The sequence below is a fragment of the Schistocerca serialis genome, chromosome 6, assembly GCF_023864345.2.
Source record: "Schistocerca serialis cubense isolate TAMUIC-IGC-003099 chromosome 6, iqSchSeri2.2, whole genome shotgun sequence".
NCBI classification, from domain to species: Eukaryota; Metazoa; Arthropoda; class Insecta; order Orthoptera; family Acrididae; genus Schistocerca; species Schistocerca serialis.
Window position 1 is genome coordinate 293,849,023 of NC_064643.1, and position 15,340 is coordinate 293,864,362.

Consider the following 15,340-nt stretch of genomic DNA (forward strand, 5'->3'; position numbering starts at 1 on the left):
ATGTATATGTGCGGATGGATATGTGTGTGTGTGCGAGTGTATACCTGTCCCTTTTTCCCCCTAAGGTAAGTCTTTCCGCTCCCGGGATTGGAATGACTCCGTACCCTCTCCCTTAAAACCCACATCCTTTCGTCTTTCCCTCTCCTTATCTCTTTCCTGATGAAGCAACCATGGGTTGGGAAAGCTTGATATTTGTGAACGATGTTCAGCTACAAACATTCCACATTAAACTAATACTGGATTGTTTCATTAAACCAGATAGAGTTAGAGTAATTGTCACTATTGATAGATAGATAGATAGATAGATAGATAGAGTAATTGTCACTATTGCATTGAAAGAGGGGGATTTTGAAAATGTGGGTCAAATCCAGACGTGGGGAGTGAACCTGAGTTAACCAAAATAAGTAATGTTACATAAATAAACAAAGTAGGGAAAATTCATTACTGATGCCCTAGGAATAAACTAGGTTGTCAATAGGTGATATCTATCCTGGACACCAAATCTGAGAAAAGATATCAATTTAAAAAGTTAGAATGAAGCTAAATTCATCTTGTCGTTGCTGTAGACCATATGCATTTCTTATTAAGTACTATGCACTTAGATACTCAGACAAGACATTTAACACTTTTTGAATTTTTCTACAATGTTGTGTTTATCATTTTCATAAGAGAGCTTGAATTTCCCTATTGCATTTACTTAGTTACACAGATGAGAAATGCACTTTTACTAGAGTTATTAAATCACAAAATGTTTACCTCAAATCTGGAAGATGTGCCATTGCTTGACTGTAAATTTATTTCAGTGTCAATTTTGTATTATTTTGCGAATGGATGAGTTAATGGATTAAAGCAGCTGTTTACCGTGCTATCTTGATGATCCATGTTACATTTATCTTTACTCAGATTAAGTGCTGCTCAAGTCTAACATTTTCTGAACTACATTTTGGAACTACCTTTCTATAATAATAATTCTAAAATTTCAAGTAAAATTTAAATTGTCATCATTCTACACACACACACAGCAATATAGATATCAATAGTTATTCTCCTGCTATCCTTAGCATGTATTAAAATTATCCCTCTACAGTTTTTTGTGAGATTATCTTCATTCAGTTATGTATTATCTTCAGCCCACAAACCAGAGACCTTGCCATGGTGGAGTGACTAGTGTGTCTCAACAATTAAGGCTCACCAGGGGTGCCTCAACTCTTTTGTGAGTGCATAAATGGGGCCCCAAGCCATAACAATACTTCTTTTTTTGTGCTACAATCTCACTTTGTTGTTATATCTTTTATCTTTTCTCAGACTTGGTCTCTGGGAAAGATATTACCTGTCGACAACTTTGACTATTCATATTGCATCGATTACGAATTTTCTCCACTTTGTTTATTTAACACTACTTACTTTGGTTAACTTGTATTCAGTCCTCACATCAGAGTGACCCACATTTTCAAAGTTTTTTTTTTTTTTTACATAAATTTGGGGAAAGTCACCCAATGCCCAGCTTCATAACTAGTCCATGTGGCCATTTGTCAGGTACCTGTATGCTGCTAGCCTTCTGACAATGCTGAGAAACACACTATTAATGCCTAAGTTGTTACTTCCCCACACGTGCTGAGCAGATGATGCCTGTCACTTTGGGGCAACTGGGACTTCAGGCAGCAGCCATCAAGCCAGGTGGCCATTCTGTGGCTGGGTGGCACCTGTCAGGACAGCCATCATTCGGAGCAGGCAGCCTCATGGTGGATATATCGAGCTGTGAAAAACAATTAAAGTTGTGCTGTTTGAGACTTTCCCACTGTAGTAACTGCTTCGTCAGTTCACGGGTGTCACATTGAGTAATGTTGTGGAAGCTGCACAATATTTCGAGACAGCTGTTCACCATCTTCAGGTCCTTACTGATGTGTTGCTGCAATTGCTCGCCGATATATACAATGACTCGCTAGAAAAGCGCAGGTGCCAAGGGGTGAGGTTATAACGTCACTGTAGACGAATTACAGAACACGGTGACATCCAGTGCACCCTACTGGAGAAACAGTCCAACGTCTTCGCATTCCTGACACAGCAAAAGCCTGTATCTATGAGCTGCCATCAACCATCTCATCGCAGTGGCATGTAACGGACTCTTGTTCCTGGAGCTAGAATTATCTTAGATGCAGGGAGCTTATCAGCAGAGCTTAGCCATCTTCACTCTGTGTTTGTACAAAGCAGATACTCTGATAAACAGATCTGTAATGCTGTTAAATCTGCACGCACTAAAGTTCAAGAATGGACAGAAGAACGGAGAGCTCCATGAGGAGGGATTTTATACTATAAATTGGTGGTTTGTCCTTTAAGATTGGGAGGCTGTTCAAAAAACATCAAATAAAATGTGTCTTCTGCTCTCCTGCACAAGTGAAAACTGTGCTGTGTTCTGTTAAAGACAACCTAGGTGTAATAAGACCAAGGATGTATAAAATCCCATGCCGTTGTGGGAAATCATACATTGACCAGATATGTTGAACATATAAGTCACACCAGACTGGGTCAGCCAGAAAAGCCTTCTGTGGCTGAACACGGTCTTGACACAAACATAGCATGAACTACGGAGAGAAAAGGTCCCTTCCTTCCGTTTCCACGTACTGGGACTCCATCGTTAAAGAAACAGACAGAATACATATAAGTAACAACTGGATCAATAGACACATGGGATTTCAACTCGGCAAAGGCTCAGCATTGACAGTACTAAGGCATCATTGGCTGCAGACAAAAAAATCCAAGTCAACACAGGTAAAGAATCAAAGTCCGCACACTTAAACTGGACGCCAACACACTGCCTGCGTACACACTGGGCCGCTATTTGTTGCCATGCTTTTCCCTCGTTGTGAATGTGAAGACTATGGCCCATTTCTCTGGCAGGGGGCACTGGATGTCGCCATGTTCTACAATTCGTCTGCGATGACATTATAGTCCCAACCCTTGGCACCTGCATTTTTCTAGCAAGTCAGCATATATATCGGTGAGCCATTGCAGCAACATGTCAGTAAGCACCTGAAGTTGATGAGCAGCTGTCTCGTTGAAATATCATACAGCTTCCACTACTTTATCTGACATGATGCCCGTCAACCAATAATTAAACTTACTACTTGGTGGCCATGGAACTCTGGTACTCTCTCCTGACAGACCTGAATGCTTCATTGTGGATTTTTATGACTCAAAGAACTTCCTCACTCCCCCCCCCCCCCCCCCCCCTCCTCCGGTCTACGCCACAAGATGATGGGCAGAAAAATCAAGTGAGCTGCAGAAACTTACTCCCCTCAGGAGGGTCCTGTCCTTCTACCTACTGAGCCAATGTTTGTATAGACAATACTGAAAAAGTGGTTGGAGAAATCTCTTCCCTTAGTAAATTACAAAATTGATGTGTCTTAATTAAAATAGCAAGCCCTGAGCATTTCTCTCCTGCAAAAGACGTTGTGGGTACCTATTACTATAACACTCCATAATTTCCTGAAGACAATTCAGGGTTAAATTTTCACTGAGACTTAATGATGCAGATGGGTGAGGAACCGTATAACAAGATTAACACTGGAGCCATCATACTCACTTTTTAGGAGTATTCTCTTCCTGAGAAAGTCAGATCATGGTCTGGTCGACCACTTTATGAAAACTCACCATACAAACAACCATTATTCTTTGTCAGCTGCAGAAATGAGCACCCTCTCTGATCTCTGAACTGTGCTACTCTAATTAAAAAACATAAAATCCAGGAGATTTTAAGACTGCCGATTGCCTTTCTTAAGTATGACCACCTATACCTTCATCCTTGGCGTGCGGCCTGAAGCACTTTGCCACGGTTCGCATCTCCTCACCCTGTTGGAGGTTCGAATCCTCCCTCAGGCATGGGTGTTTGTGTTGTCCTTAGTGTAAGTTAGTTAAGTTAGATTAAGAAGCGTGTACACCTAGGGACTTATGACCTCAGCAGTTTGGTCCCATAGGAACTTACCAAAAATTTCACGTCATTGTGATACCAAATTTCGCCACTACTGCAGCTAGAACATCAGTGCCACAAATACTTACACTCTCCATTCCCCAGATGTTGACGTCTGGTAGTATCGTATTTAAATTAGCCCATGAGGGAGATAGGCCCTCCCCACCTGTGGTTACTACAGAACTGTCTTCAGGAACCTTGACTTATGTCCAGAGAAACAGCATCTGCCTCTGACATCTACTGGTGACAAGGCTCCCTTTAGTAACCCCTTTTGACAAATGTCTGCAGACCACTGACTCAACACCAGTTAGTGACTGAAGGAGCCAGAGACCATGGTTCTCAGTGCTGCCTGCGACATTTCAGTTCCTACTCCCAAAGCAGAAAAGCCCTCAGAAGAAACAGTAGACCAAGAACCCTCTGGAAAAGGCTACTCCAACAATCCCAGAGGCGCCAGACCCCTGTCCACCATTGACTTAAAATATATGCCTGTAGACGTTGTTCTGTCTCCATTGGTGACAGACAGCGATCCTGAGGTGTGACCTGTGACCCATTGGTCCCTTTATGCCTAACCAAGTTGCCTGTAATATAATTCGATGGAACTGCAGTGGACATTACTGCCGCTTGCCAGAACTCCTGTTCTGCGATCTGTGTTTACTCCATGAAACACCCGTCACTGATGACCATTCTCCAACCCTTCAAGGTTACAGAAACATACTCTGGCTCCAAGTGGTCTATATGTTGGTTTGCACATATTTCATCAGAGAATGGATTCCTTTCCATATCACATAGGAAGCAATACTTTTGTGAGTATGGTAGGTCCCTGCAATCAATTGAGATACCTTCAGGAATGGCACTTATGTATCTTAATACTTTCACTGTAATGCGACAACTCTATCCTTCTTGTATTAGGGGATTTTAGTGCAGTCCAGTCACCACTTGATGAACAGATTGTCTAGTTCAGATCTCTGGAGGACCAACTAGTAGTTGTATACCTCTGCTATCACTTTCATCTCTTCTCCTTCAGATTGTACCAATAAAGTTGCGAGAGACTGCTGGACTGCTATCCCTCTTTCTGTGGGCCCCTTCCATTATTGGGCAGTACCATGGTGGACCAGAGATGTTGCAGTACCTATTTAGGACTGCTGAAGGGCCCTGCAGTGCCTCGAGTGACATCCTTCACAGCCTCCCTTAATAACTTTCGAGGGGATAGTCCTGGGAATGCTACGTTACCTGTTTTAAAACGTCTGCTTCTTCATCCCAAGTGTGGACTGGGCTGCCAGAGATCTAAAACTGTTCCATGTGTCCTCCCTCATGGTGGTATTTCTGTCGATGTGTGGGCTCATGCCAAATGTGTTCTGACCCACTTCGTATCAGGGTCTTCTTAACTTACCACCTTTCTGAATGCCTAAAAAACAAGTTGAAGCCATCATCCATCCTTCACCTCTGGTAATCCTGAATTACACTCAAGAGCCAAAGAAAGTGGTATACCTGCTTACTATTGTGTAGGGCCCCCACAAGCATGCAGAAGTGCTGCAACACAATGTGGCACGGACTGGACTAATGTCTCAAGTAGTGCTGGAGGGAATGAGTCCTGCAGGGCTGTGCATAAATCTGTAAGAGTACAAGGGGGTGGAGATCTCTTTTGAACAGCATGTTACAAGGCATCCCATATATGCTCAATAATGTTCATGTCTGGGAGTTTGGTGGCCAGCAGAAGTGTTTAAACTCAGAAGAGTGTTCCTGGAGCCACTCTGTTGCAATTCTGTACGTGTGGTGTGTTGCGTTGTCCTGCTGGAATTGCCCATGTCAGTCGGAATGCACAATGGACATTAATGGATGCAGGTGATCAGAAAGGATGCTTACATATGTGTCACATGTCAGCCATATCTAAATGTATCAGGGATTCCATATCACTTGAACTGCACATGCCCTACACCACTACAGAGCCTCCACCAGCTTGAGCAGTCCCCTGCAGACGTGCAGGGTCCATGGATTCACGTGCTTGTCTCCATACCCACATGCGGCTATCCGCTCGATACAATTTGAAACGAGACTTGTCCAATCTGGCAACATGTTTCCATTCATCAACAGTCCAATGTCAGTGTTGACAGGCCCAGACGAGGCGTAAAGCTTTGTGTCATGCAGTCATCAAGGGTACACGAGTGGGCCTTCAGCTCCGAAAGCCCATATTGGTGATGTTTTGTTGAATCGTTCACACACTGACACATGTTGATGGCCCAGCATTTAAGTCTGCAGCAATTTGCAGAAGGGTTGCACTTCTGTCATGTTCAATGATTCTCTTCAGTCGTCATTGGTCCCATTCTTGCAGGATCTTTTTCCATCCGCACTGCTGTTGGAGATTTGATGTTTTAACAGATTCCTGATATTCATGGCACACTTGTGAAATGGTCATATGGGAAAATCCCCACTTCACTGCTATCTTGGAGATGCTGTGCCCCATCGCTGGTGCGCCAACTATAACACCACATTCAAACTTGCTTAAATCGTGATAACCTGCCATTGTAGCAGCAGTAACTGATCTGACAACTGCGCCAGACACTTGTCATGTTATATAGGCATTGCCAACTGCAGTGCCATATTCTGCCTGTTTACATATCTGTATTTGAATACACTTGCCTATACCAGTTTCTTTGGTGTATATTGTGAACCTTTCACTGACTGAGAATTACTTCAGGCTCTCAACTTGTCACTTAATACAGCCCCAGGCCTTGATTCGATCCATAGTCAGATGATCCAGCATCTGAATGCTTCACAAAGACTACGTCTATTCGGGATCTTCAGCCACAGATAGCTTTACCTTCACAATGGGTGGATGGTGTTTCCTCTTTATCCTTAAACCTAACATAAAAATTATGTCCATTGGCATCTAACGACCAACTAGCCTCACCAGTGTGCTCTGCAAACTGTTTGAGAGGATATTAGCCCAACGGTTACGTGGGATTATTAGATCACAGTGCCTTTTGTCTACCTGTCAGTGTGTTTCCACATCTGACTATCTGGTTAGTTTGGAAATCGCAATCCAGCAGCCTTATTCTAAATGCTAACATGTCATTGCAGTTTTTTTACCTACATAAGGCATATGACACTGCACAGTGTCTTCACATTTTACTTATCCTCTATGACTGGAGCATTTGTGGTTTACTAATGGTTTTTATTTGTCAGTTTTTATTTCTCCAATTGTTTTGTGTTAGAGTTCGTAGGTTGTGCTCAGATATCCACAGACCCAAGAGAATGGTGCCTCTGGACTCTATGCTTACACTCTCCTTATCATCATAATGGGCTAGTGACTGCCAAACCAGTGGTTGCCACTGTACTGTAAGTTGACAACTTTTGCATATAGTATAATTCCAGATCTGTAGAGTTGGCTGAGTGACACCTCCAAGGAGTAGTCATCTGGAGGGCCTTCGCTTAGACTCTTTTCACATGGCTTCCAATTTTCTTCTGTGAAAACTCAGGTCATGCATTTCTGTCGGCATACCAAGGTTCATCCTGTTCCAGAACTCTACTTCGAATACATAGTGCTTGCACATTGTTGTGCAGTGTCAATTTGAGGGACTCACCTTTGATAAAAATGTGATACAACTATCCCATATTTGTCAACTGAAGACTAGCTTCATACGAATGCGTAATGCTCTCTTGCCAGAACCTCTTGTAAAGCAGATTGTTTTACTCTACTCTGTATTTATCAGGCCATAGCCTTGTTCCACTTGGACTATGGTTGCCAGATTTATAGTGTGATGGCATTTCCACCTCTGAAATTACTGGACCCTTTATATCATGTGGAGTTGGACTGGTCACTGGCACCTTCCAAACTAGGATGGCAAATAGTCTCTTTGCCAAAGTAGTAATCTTATCACTTTGGTGCCAATGGTACCAGCTCATACTCATGCAATAGATTTGTGACTATTTCCTAGTCATTTGACACATCTGTTTTTTTCATATTGAGGGTCGTGACAACCTGAAGTTCACCACCAGGTGAGGTTCCTAGTTGGAATGTACCTCAAGACCCCCTGCCTGGATCTCTGCCTACACCATTTAGAATGTGGCCCCCGTGCATGGCTGTGCGCTCCTCCTTGGTTAATACCCAGATAATAAATATAATCCAGAGACCTAAAGATTGTGATGCCCATGATCATATTGCATCTGTTCCTCACAGTTCTTCAGGAGTATTGTCGCATTACTACCACATGCACTGACGGGTGTAAAACAATGGATAGGACAGGATATGTTTTTAGGTCTCCCCCAGTCAGAAATAACAGTTGTTGAAGATCCAAGTGGGGAAAGAAAACCCTAGTAGAAATCCTTGGGTAACATAAGAGATATTGCGTTTAATTGACAAATAGAGAAGATATAAAATGCAGCAAATGTTGTAGACAAAAGAGAATACAGAACCCTAAAAATGAAATTGACAGAATGTGCAAAATGGAAAACAGGTACAGCTAGAGGAGTAACACAAAGCTGTAGTACCATGAATAAATGGAAAGACAGATGCTGCCTACAAGAAAAGTAAAGAGGCTTTTCGAGGAAAGAAACCACATGTACATATATCATGAGCTCAGATAGCAAACCAATAGTAAGCAAAGGAGGACAGGCTAAATATTGGACGGAATAGAAAGACTTGAAAGAAATTGACTTCAAGACAATATTATTGGAAGGGAAGAGGAATGAGATGAATTTGAAATCAGAGATATGATACTGCAAGAATAATTTAGTAGTGTACTGAAAGACTCCTGGAGTAGATGATAGTTGCACAGAATTATTGAGGACTTTTGGAGAACATACCACAGTAAAACTGCTTCACCTGGTATGCAAGATTTGAGAGGTGGGAAATACCATTCGACTTCAAGCATAATGTAATTATTTCTATTTCAAAAAGGGAGGTGCTGACAGATGTGAATAATACTGAACCATCAGTTTAATAATTCATGGTTTCAAAGTACTAACATAAACTATTTATGGAAGATGAAAAAACTGGTAGAAGCTTACTCTGGGAAGGTCAGTTTGGGTTCTGTATAAATGTATGAACATGTGAGGCAATGCTGACCTTATGACCTCCTTAGAAGATACACTGAAAAAATGTTCACTACATTTTTGAAATGTGGAGGAAGCTTTTGACAATGTTTAAAAGAATACATTCTGAAATACTGAAAATAGCTCGGATAAAATGCAGGGAGGATCAGGTGATCACAACCATATGGTGCTGTCTTCTACAGTGGATAGCTCTGTTAATGATTGCTCCTTTGGCATTTTCATTCAGCCTGGAGGCTGCAGATACATACAGTGCATTGCAATGGGCACTCCCTACTGGTTTTGTGCCATGCATGCATTTGCAGTGTGATGACTGTTGGAATATGCCAGAGAAGTGACCATTAAAAACTTTCCACTGCAGTGATATTAATGCACCACAGGGTTAATGGGCCATGATCTGAAACATTTGACCTGCCTAGTTCCTAACAATGATATCTTGGAGCTACTGGAGTGTACAGCAGGTTTGCAGACCGTACCATGAGCACACATGCTGCTGGTGGTGCATGAGCTCTGGACACTCTGGGATGGGTGTGGATCTGACAGTGTGTAGTATTTGTACTCATGTAGCAACCCTGTGACGGATTCGTATGTTGTAAGGAAGGTTGTCCAAGTCATCATTTGCATCTTCTTGGTCATCTGCACTTTTGAATGGCTTGACCAACTGTTCCTCTTCTGAATTGGATGCCAGTTGGAAAGGTGTTTGGATGATAGATACCATTATGGTGGCAGGATACCTTAAATGCAAAATTATACAATTTGCAGGCCATAGTCTGACACAATTGTGTGTGGAGCTCCTGCAATTGCAAAAATGAATGGAGGGAATCCAGATTATAGCTCTTGCTAAGGTTTTTGTCATCCAGGCTGCACACCAGACATCAGAAACAGCATCCACAAATAACAGCCAGTTTTCTCTCAGGGACTGTCTGATGGAGTTGATAAGCACCCAATCCTCAGGGTGCTGTGGTTTGGGCCACGGAGAAAATCTCTGTTCCATACTGCCATATTCTGGACACAGATGTTGCAGAGTCAGATTTTGTGTTCTATATTAGCGTCTATGTGCAACCAATAAATGTTGTATCTTCATGTACAACATCCTCCAGTGTGATAGGCGGAGTAGGTAGAGGTTATATGATTAGAATGATGGTACTACATTCCACATCTTGAACTGTCAAGAGGAATATTCCCTCCCTGATATTAGGTGAAGGTGCAAGGAACAGTGTATGGAAACCAAGGTTGGGTGTTTTAACCAGACTGCACCTACCCATACTGTGTCAACAATGGTACCCAGAAAAGTAGTGATTGTTTCATTTAGAATGAGCTGCTTTGCAGGATGTGATAGGAAATTCGTGTGATGCAAGGCTCATGGATACATTGACCTGAAAACATATTGCTTTCTACTGATAAGACAGTGTCTAGGTCCATCAGTGTATGGGAGTGGGCAATGATGGTGGTATATACAGCAGTGTGATGATAATTTATGACAGAATGATAATTACTATGGAATAGTGACCATTGGTGAAAATATTTTTGCAGCCTTTTCTAGGAGTGATGGCCAAGCAGTGAAATCAGGTGCTCTTGTGGTCGTGATAGGTGGGATTTTGTGCCTTAAAAGTAAATGTGCAATTCCTTGATTCAATAAACAATGGTTGGTGCTACCACCTCACTTTCAGTGTAATTGTGTTGCCCCACCACTAATATCTTGGAGGTCTTCACAATCAATTGGTCTATTCCATTGGCATTTTGTGGTATAGAGCCATGCCTATACCATACTGCCACATGTCTGTTGTGAGCATGAGAATTGTGCCGGGACCAAATGTCCATACCCTCTGTCAAACACTGTTTCTTCTGGGAAACCATAGAACACACAAAATTGTCAGCCTAGATTTGTGGTTGATTCAGTGGGTAAACAATGAGAACTACCTGTGATGTAATCTTAATAAGAAACAAACACGGTTTAAAATTTTTGCGAACTGACTAATTGAGTAATATATCAGCTTTCCTTGCCCCATCCCCCAACTGATATTTAATTTAGAAAAAACGACTTTTGTCAAGCCGATAGCAGAAACTATTCGATTGGAGTCACTGTTAAAGCACTTATAGATTCTGTAAGTGTTGCTCCCATGTGGGCCATTTCATAATGCCGTCTACAAGTTTATCCACCCCGTGGATCCCTTAAATGAGCTGCCCCAAATACTTGTGGAAAATAATGGGAGCACTTGTGACTGCAAATAGTAGTGTATTGTACTTGTACAGGGTGTTTCAAAAATGACCGGTATATTTGAAACGGCAATAAAAACTAAACGAGCAGCGATAGAAATACACCGTTTGTTGCAATATGCTTGGGACAACAGTACATTTTCAGGCAGACAAACTTTCGAAATTACAGTAGTTACAATTTTCAACAACAGATGGCGCTGCAAGTGATGTGAAAGATATAGAAGACAACGCAGTCTGTGGGTGCGCCATTCTGTACGTCGTCTTTCTGCTGTAAGCGTGTGCTGTTCACAACGTGCAAGTGTGCTGTAGACAACATGGTTTATTCCTTAGAACAGAGGATTTTTCTGGTGTTGGAATTCCACCGCCTAGAACACAGTGTTGTTGCAACAAGACGAAGTTTTCAACAGAGGTTTAATGTAACCAAAGGACCGAAAAGCGATACAATAAAGGATCTGTTTGAAAAATTTCAACGGACTGGGAACGTGACGGATGAACGTGCTGGAAAGGTAGGGCGACCGCGTATGGCAACCACAGAGGGCAACGCGCAGCTAGTGCAGCAGGTGATCCAACAGCGGCCTCGGGTTTCCGTTTGCCGTGTTGCAGCTGCGGTCCAAATGACGCCAACGTCCACGTATCGTCTCATGCGCCAGAGTTTACACCTCTATCCATACAAAATTCAAACGCGGCAACCCCTCAGCGCCGCTGCCATTGCTGCACGAGAGACATTCGCTAACGATATAGTGCACAGGATTGATGACGGCGATATGCATGTGGGCAGCATTTGGTTTACTGACGAAGCTTATTTTTACCTGGACGGCTTCGTCAATAAACAGAACTGGCGCATATGGGGAACCGAAAAGCCCCATGTTGCAGTCCCATCGTCCCTGCATCCTCAAAAAGTACTGGTCTGGGCTGCCATTTCTTCCAAAGGAATCATTGGCCCATTTTTCAGATCCGAAACGATTACTGCATCACGCTATCTGGACATTCTTCGTGAATTTGTGGCGGTACAAACTGCCTTAGATGACACTGCGAACACCTCGAGGTTTATGCAAGATGGTGCCCGGCCACATCGCACGGCCGACGTCTTTAATTTCCTGAATGAATATTTCGATGATCGTGTGATTGCTTTGGGCTATCCGAAACATACAGGAGGCGGCGTGGATTGGCCTCCCTATTTGCCAGACATGAACCCCTGTGACTTCTTTCTGTGGGGACACTTGAAAGACCAGGTGTACCGCCAGAATCCAGAAACAATTGAACAGCTGAAGCAGTACATCTCATCTGCATGTGAAGCCATTCCGCCAGACACGTTGTCAAAGGTTTCGGGTAATTTCATTCAGAGACTACGCCATATTATTGCTACGCATGGTGGATATGTGGAAAATATCGTACTATAGAGTTTCCCAGACCGCAGCGCCATCTGTTGTTGAAAATTGTAACTACTGTAATTTCGAAAGTTTGTCTGCCTGAAAATGTACTGTTGTCCCAAGCATATTGCAACCAACGGTGTATTTCTATCACTGCTCGTTTAGTTTTTATTGCCGTTTCAAATATACCGGTCATTTTTGAAACACCCTGTATGTTCCAAAAGGTGTGTTCAACATAAATATTTGTTGTTTTTCCACATCTGCTGGCAACTACATATATACATCTACAAAAATAATTAAAACAAAAGTTATAAGCTCTATCTACCTTGGCTCGCAGTTCTGCAGGATGCGGAGTCAGACATAAATCTGTATTAGACTGCACAGTAACTGTTGCTTTGAAGTCGTCATAAGTGCTTATAGCCTCATTTGGGATTATTATTATTATTATTATTATAGGTACCATGGCCTTATCCAATTCGCTTGATGACACCCAAGCCTGCAGTAAGTCAACTTTGTTTTCTACTGCCTCCATTACCAGGTGAGAAAGACGGAAACATAACTGGGCTGAAGGTATCAATGACACTATAAGGGGTCCACAGTCCCATATGTAAAGATAAATGTAGTTTTGTCTCCACAGGTTGAGGATAGATATCAGTAGTCTAGAACCATAAAGATACAGCAATTGTTAGTAAGTGGAGTGCAGGCAATGTGCAGGGTCAGAAGTCGCTTAGAGAGCTATAAGTGAGCAGGAAATGGTGTAATGGTAGAAGGCCGCCTGTAATACATATTGTCAACTGAGCGTATCCCTGATGCCACAAGTTGATCCTCAGCAATTTACCAAACGTCACAAGAGAGTTCATTGTGAAGTGTTTTTATTAAGTATCTACATCGTATCTTGATTACAAATTTCGCATCAACTGTGCCGACAACCTAGAATTTGATTGCAGTAAGGACTATGGTGTGTTTGTGTTAGTTAATGCTATAGTGTGTGGAGATATCAAAAAATGATCTGTGATGAGTATAATCATCATTAAATTGTAAGATGAAGGGAGTAACTGCCGCACAATTTTGTAAAGTAAGAATATAACATTTAATTACAATGGAACACCATAGTGATTATTATTATTATTATTATTATTATTGAATGTTATTGATTGTGTTACTGCATTATTCAGCAGCCAAAACACTGATACGAAACTACTCCCACAATGGTATTAGCCAGTCAGCCCCTTATCCTTAGTACACAGTCAGTATAAATCATTTATTAGGCTTCTACTTGATAATTAATAATATCCAAATCAACTGGGAGTGTTTAACACATAAGCAAAAAATTCTTTTGCGTCTGCCAACATAGTTTCAGATAGTTGGTCATAGGTTGACCCTATGTATCCTGATCATTAAATGCCATGTACTGTGAAATTAGATTAACTTTCTTGTGGATCTAGTCAATGAAATGTATTTAACCCAAAAATCTTAGTAAACCTGATGATGCTACTGCTGATGGTGTAAGTGATCTACATACATTCTCATATTTAGATGCTATGCTGATTTGATCTTTGATAGGTACTGATTGATTAATATAAGGAACTACTCACTTCTGAGGCTTGGAGCAGCAGAGCCAAGATGCTAGTAAGTGTCCAAATTGATAAGTAACTTCCTCACTCATGCCATCTTGAAATTCTGCTTTGCATGCACTGGTTTCAGTACAACCACAAGCTTGCCAATAGTTTTGGTGGGCACTGCGATCACTGGAGTGATCCTGAGCATTGGTGCATCATATTGTGGTGGTTCAGTGGGTGAATGAGACACGAGAGCCAGATCTCATTTCTTGTTGCAAATGTAGCACACAGCATTGTGATGCAGGCAGTGCTTTCGACTATGCTCGCTGTAGCACTCAGGACATAATTTTATGACAATTCTGGTCTTTGACTAAGCCCTTAGTGCGAAGCTTCAGGCAAAGTTTGAGCCTTGTGATTTGCTGGTGATGTTGCACATGCCGAATGGGAATGATAGAGGAATACATGGTCTGTACCATGGACGTCTACTGACATTGTGGGGTAACTAAATACTGTTGTGTTGTCTACATGGCAGTCCTTTGCCAATCAAAGTGTGGTAGAGCTGCTGCATGTGAGCTTGTGTACTATAATATTGGTCAATGAATCACAAATACTGCTGAATCCTAAGCTACTGGGGTCAGATTGTGGCTGTAAAATAGCATCACTTCATACAACTGACTACAAGAAGATAATAATAAAGCATGATTAGTGCCAGGATCAACAGCTTGATTAAACTTGCAGTGAAGTATGAAACAGTAAATAGGTTTCCCATGTCTTCTTGTACTCATTGAAGTTGTCAAGGAAAGAGATGATGCCACAACTTTTTGTTCAAGTACTTGCTACAGTAACATTTTGTGTTGCTGCTGGAGTAGGAGCTTTGGTTGTTCATCTACAACCACAGGGATACTCTGCAAATAACAATTAAGCGCCTGGCAGAGGATTCATTGAATCACCTTCACAATAATATTTTGTTATTCCACTCTTGAACAGCTTGCAGAAAAAACAAACACTTATATCTTTCGGTACGAACTCTGATATCCCCTATTTATTTATAATGATTATTTCCCCATATGTTGGTCAGTGTCAACAAAATATTTTCACATTCAGAGGAGAAAGTTGGTGATTGAAATTTGTTGAGAAGATTCTGCCATAACGAGAAACGCCTTCATTTTAATTATGCT

The 15,340-nt window shown here is 41.9% G+C and overlaps 1 protein-coding gene across 3 annotated transcripts in view; it reads left to right on the top strand.

The window, feature by feature from the left end:
- LOC126483889 (uncharacterized) overlaps nucleotides 1-15,340 on the top strand; it is a 132,982-nt gene that overhangs the window by 21,751 nt on the left and 95,891 nt on the right. The gene's annotated exons all lie outside the window — the stretch shown is intronic.